This window comes from Carcharodon carcharias, chromosome 2 (assembly GCF_017639515.1).
Source record: "Carcharodon carcharias isolate sCarCar2 chromosome 2, sCarCar2.pri, whole genome shotgun sequence".
In the NCBI taxonomy this organism is placed as follows: Eukaryota; Metazoa; Chordata; class Chondrichthyes; order Lamniformes; family Lamnidae; genus Carcharodon; species Carcharodon carcharias.
In genome coordinates this window covers 71,723,037-71,729,036 of record NC_054468.1, presented here as the reverse complement: position 1 = coordinate 71,729,036, position 6,000 = coordinate 71,723,037, and the positions used below count along the sequence as shown (strand labels likewise).

Here is a 6,000-nt window from a genome sequence, read left to right as displayed (position 1 = left end):
TGCAACGTCCGGCTTTCACACCAAACTGTCCCCTTCCCGCCTTATTAATTATTCACTCATAAGGAGCACGCCGTTTCACTGATTCGCCTGCCATGTCATCACTTTGCCACTTCCTCATGCCAGGGGCCATATTTAAAGAAAAGCGGCGCACGCACATCTCAGTGCTACCAGCCCAGAACTGCTGCACGGAAGACATAGACTGGAAAGCCTTTTAGATGCCGTGGAGGCCTGCAGTGATGACCTCTATGCCCGCTGTGGCTGCAGGAGGGGCAGCAACATCAACATCACCAATCTGGCTTGGGAGGCGGTGACAGTGGTGGTCAGTGCTAACGCTGTGCACAAGAGGTTAGCTATCTAGTGCAGAAAAAAGATGAACAATCTCATCCACACCGCTAGGGTAAGTCAGCCATCCCATCACTCTAAACTCACACATTCACAAGCCCATCACACACTGCCAGCTCAAGGGACATCACCACTCACTCTCTCACACACACCCTCACATCTCCATCTGGCCTCAACTCCTTTGGAGATTGCTTCCTCATCCCATTCATGGCTTCACTCAGCACACGCACGTGCATGCCTGGCATCCTTCTCATTTGGCTGGGCATGCACTTTCCTAACATTCTCTCCATCTGTCTTTATGGAGAACAAGATCATGCACAATCAATGAGAGAGGTCCCAGACCAGGGGTGGAGTGCCAAACATCAATGTCCTCACTCCCTTCAAAGACCGCAAGTTAGGGTTGGCCGGAGAGGATGTGGACCATTCCTGCGGTGACAGCAATGTTGGTGCCCAGCATCCAAGCGCGGATCATGCACCATATCACCCCTCTGGCAACTCAACTGTGAGTCCACTCTTCTGCGTATCATGGCTTTCTTTCACTACTTTCTGTCCTAGGCACATCTGCCACATCACCCTCAGGCAACCTTGGTCCCGAAACCAGCACCAGCAGCACCTTGGATGAGGACCCTGAGGATAGCACCCTCAAAGGTCCATCACAGCGCTCACCCACATCCTCCACCAGCGCAGCGACACACACCCCGATGGGACCTACATGTAGACCAGGCTCGGGTTCACCATCACAGCACAGCACACAACCACAGCAGGCGGAGGCAGGGACACCCGAGATCACCGGCACTCGGAGGACCGCTGGAGGCAAGGAACCCTGCTGAGCCCGAGTCACATGGTGAGCCTCTGGACTTGGTCCTCAATCAGTTGGTGGAGCTGAAAAGACAATCACGGGAACATCAGGAACGGATGTCTGGTGCACTCCTCAGATTGCAACAGAGGCTGGAGCAGTCCGCTTTCAGTCTGAGGTGATAGCGCCATCATGCCAATGCACCAAAGCCAACATTGTAGGATGGCAGCTGTCTTGGAGACCTTGGTACAGGACATCTGTCCTGCACAGCTGCGCAGACAGAACTCCATCGCTGATCGCATAGTTGGCCTCCAAAAGTGTCAGCGCAGGATGGTTGCGGGCAGCTGGATCTCACTCTTCCCCTTCTCCTCAAGGAATCAGCCAGGGGCTCTCGGCGAGCCATTGGGAGGTGGACCATCAGCGTAACACTCTGAGGCAATCCATGTGAGAGCAGTCAATGGCAACCTGCACTTGTGGAAAACCAGAAATCTGCACAAATCCCAGTGCTCTTGCTTCTTGGCTTGCTTGATCCGGTCGATATGCACAATGTTGTGTGCCTTTGCGAATATGGCGTCTGTGACCTCCTGGATGTACTTGTGTGTGGAGGCTTGCAAGATCCCACAGAGGTCACCTGTGGAGCCCCGGAAGGAGTCACAGGCATAAAAATTGAGCGCAGCGGTCACTTTCATGGCCACTGGCAGTGGATGCCCTCCATGTCCCTGTGGCGCCAAATCCTGCAGCAGATGGCATATGTGACTGGCCAGTTCCCTGGACATGCACAGTCTTTGGTGACACTGGGTCTCAGTCATCTGCAGGAATGGCAAGAGCCATCTGTAGACCCTGGGTCTAGCTAGGCGGCAACCCGGGACAGCTCATTGTGGTTCTTCAGTGGTGTGTGCAGAAGCCACAGCCACGCCTTCTACCTGAGGGTGTTGCTTCTTCCTCTACCCAGCCAGGCACCTTGATCACTCTCTTGTCCTTCATCTCTGCTCTCTGTAAGCCATGATGCAAACAGCTAGGTTGTCAGTCTCTATGCTCCTGACGTACTCCTCCTGCAGGATGAAAGAGAGAGACACGCAGGTTAGCATTGGTCTCCCAGGGACCTCTCTTGGTTAAGTGTGCAGCTCTGGCTCCATCACAGAACTCCTTAGCTCATGTCTGAGAGTGCTGCCACCACTTGGTTGGCCAGAGTTTAGTGTGCTGCATGGCTGCCCGAAACCTCACCTACCTCCGCCCCACTCCACCTGACCAAAAGTGGCAGCTTCATCTACTGGACTGCATGCTGTGCTCTCAGCTCAGGTGCAGGCATTCTCCTAACCCCCACTGCAAGGCTGCGCTGTTAGCTTGACCCATGGGTGAGACTGGTCCAAACCAGGATGCTGACATTACAAGGGGCTGTGAGCACATTCACCAGTGATTGCTCCAGGCCAGCTTTAGCAAGGAGATTGTACAACATGCCCAATTGCCCAACTGTTATGCAGTCCCCTAAAAGACTCATTAATTTGCAGACTGTATCCAAGGGGTGAAAAGTTCAGGAGCATTTGGTAGCAATTTCATGCCTCTGCATTGTTTGGGTGGGCAGATAAGCTAGAGGCCCAGCTCCAAGCATGTCAATGTAGCTGCGCCTGATCTGCCTCAGTTGTGGAAGAATGCTCACTTTATATAAAGTTTCCCTAATGCGTGGCCGCTTTCCTCCCTCCTCCCAGCATGTGCTTGTGCACTACCTTCAGAGGTGCTGTGGAGTACCACAGGGTTCAGTGCTGGGGCTCAACTATTTACAATGTAGATTAATGACTTGGATGAAGGAACCAAGTATATTGTAGCCAAAATATCTGGCCATACAACAGTAGGTAGGAAAACGAGTTGTGAGGAGGATACAGGACTCTGCAAATTGTTAGAGATAGGTTAAGTATGTGGGAAAAAAATTGGCAGATGGAATATAATGTGAGAAAATGTCAGCTTGCCTGTTTTCATAGGAAGAATAGACAAGCAGAATACTATTTAAATGGAGAGATACTACAGAATGTTTCAATACAGAGGGATCTGGGTGCCTTTGTACGTGAATCACATAAGGTTAGCATGCAGGTGCAGCTTGTACTTGGAAGGCAAATAGAATGCTGGCCTTGACTGCAAGGGGGCTGGAGTATGAACTGATGAGACCGTACCTAGAATACTGTGTGTAGTTTTGGCCTCCTTACATAAAGAGACATATACTTTCATTGGGAGCAGTTCAGAGAAGGTTCACTAGGCTGATTCCTGGATTAAAGAGGCTGTCTTGTGAGGAAAGGTTAAGTACTTATAGTCATTGGAGTTTAGAAGAATGAAAGATGATCTTATTGAAACTTATATGATTCTGAGGGGGCTTGACAGTGTAGATAACTTAAAAAATGTTTCCTCCTTTGGAGGAATCTAGAACTAGGGGGCACAGTTTAAAAATAAGAGTTCTCCAATTTAAGGCTTAGATGAGGAGAAATTTCTTCTCTCAGAGCGTTGTTAGCCTTTGGAATTCTCTTCCCTAGAAAGCAGTGGAGGCTGGTTCATTGAATATATCCAAGGCTGAGATAGACAGATTTTTGATCTAACAGGGAGCCAAGGGTTATGGGGGCAGGCAGGAAAGTAGAGTCAAGGCCACAGTCAGATCAGCCAGGATCTTATTGAATGGAGTAGCAGGGTCGGAGGGCTGAATGGCCTACTCCTGCTCATATTTCTTATGATCTTATGATCTTTCTTGGATGAGAATTGTATACAAGTATCCTTACTGCAAGTGACATCGCTTTGTTACTTGGAGCTTATTTAATCAATGTGAAGATACCTAGAAAAGCTCACTTGTGGCCACAATATATGACATTTCTCTGACATGGTAGTTTAAACTAATTTATAATAATATGTCTGAAACCTTGGAGTACAATCTATTAACTGATGAACTTACAATGGTGTTTCTTTACACCACAGCATCCAATTTCATCATCTTAATTTGGAAAAACATGGCTGCAGCAGGGGAACTGAGGAATAAGAAAAACCAACAGAATTTATGCTTTCCAAATATGCCTGAGATCCCAGCAGTACTTTCATGCTAGGTTTTAATTAATTTTACCTTCCACACAGATGGGACGGATGGGTTTTGTTTTCTTCTAATACTTGAATTGCGTATCAAATAGCTTAGTGCCATGAACAACACTTCATGACGACAAGGCTTCTCCAAGGATTATGTGCATCTAACTTATCAGTCAGGAGAAAATGTCGATATAATTAACATTAACAATAACTTCCCTCTTTGAAACTGGACAAGATAACAACCACAGAAGTGTTTACATCTTCTGATGGCATTTATATATAGCTCTAACCCACACACGACAAGGCAAAAAATCTTTTTGAAAAAATACAGGAAACTAAATTCTTTGGCTATTAAAAAATGCATGTAAAATAATGCCACATAAAGATTTCACAGTTTGAAACAAAACTAGCTCTCTTCAGTCTGATCTCCATTCTACATGTACCAATCTTTTCTTTCATTTTTGCTGTCCCTTTCTTCCTCTGCCTTTTCACTGTCAATTCTCTGAAAATGATAGTTTTCTATTTTAATTTAATTTTCCATGTTCCTCTTTGTTCCTTCTCTCTCTCTGTATTTTCTGTGATTCTCTCAGCTCTGGTCTCATTTCTTTCTGCCTCTCGCAGTTTCCTCTCTTCTGTTTCTTTATGCCTATCTCTTTTTCTGTGTTTTTCTGGGTGTCAGCTCTCCTTATTTCTCAGTTCCTTTCTCTCTCTTCTCTATATATTTTTCGGTTTCTTTGCATTAACTCTTTTTTTTTTCTCTGAAGGTGTGCATGTCCCTTTATCTTTCATTCTCTTTCTTTTCCTTTAGCACTTCATGTTCCTTTCTCTCTCTTTTCTCTATTGTTTCTCCTTGCTTCTTTCTCTCAATTTGTTCTTCCTGTTTCTCCCCTCTATTTCCTGCGTTTCTCCTGTTTCCCTTTCTACTTTCCATTGTTTATTGCATTTCCTTTATCTCTCCCTCTTAATCTGTGCTTTTTTTCTGTTCCTTTTCTCCTCTGTTTTCTGTTTCTCTTCATTCTTCTCTCTTTTCTGTGCTTTGCCCTGTTTCTTATTAGTTTGTTTCTTTCATTTTTCTGACGAGTTCTATCTCTCCTTTGTCTTTGTTTTACAGTTCCCTCCTTTCTTTTTCCAATTCTAGCCTGCCCCTTCTCTCTTTTCTCTGTGGCTCTTGTTGTGATATGATGTGTATGTACCTTTAAGGGACCATATGTGAAACTGCTGTCAATCATACTGTGTCGACAGGATATGATGTATTCGTCCCATGACTTGTAGCCAGGCTGCAAAATGTAGCAGTAGAAATTAAATGTACTACATATAGTCTGCCAGTTAACTCTACCTGTATATAGTTTTATCTTCAAATAAAGAACCCACATTATTGTTTCTCCAATCCTTGTCAAATGATTGATACACTTAAGTTGAATAGAGGAGAATGTTACATGGTGGCAGCATGGTTTTGAAGATTTTATTGAGAACCTCAATCCTTCATTTGCAGTAGAAGTAAAGAACTGGTGTCCAAGTGAAACAACTATCAAGCCTTACCATGTATAAATGATATTCTCAAGCTTACGAGATACATTAATCAAAAAACAGAGGAAGATGAAAGATGCCCATGACCAGCATGAGTGTAACGAATTACCCCCACCTGAATATCATACAGAAAGTTTGAGTATAACACCCAACTGATGGCATGTGGAATCCAGCAGAAATCATCAGCATATGCCCAGAACCAATTGCATGACAATGCGGCAAAACTGATGCAAAATCAAAACAATGCCACAACCAGAGATGCTGAGCAGTCTTACTGCGCA

The 6,000-nt window shown here is 45.5% G+C and overlaps 1 long non-coding RNA gene across 1 annotated transcript in view; it reads right to left on the bottom strand.

The window, feature by feature from the left end:
• Nucleotides 1–1,955: 1,955 nt before the first annotated feature.
• Nucleotides 1,956–6,000, bottom strand: part of LOC121271387 — a 319,729-nt gene continuing 315,684 nt past the window's right edge. The window contains exons 3-4 of the long non-coding RNA XR_005941709.1: nt 4,068–4,140; nt 1,956–2,190 (exon numbers count right to left, since the gene is read on the bottom strand). This is a non-coding gene — a long non-coding RNA (uncharacterized LOC121271387). The remainder of the gene's footprint in view (nt 2,191–4,067; nt 4,141–6,000) is intronic.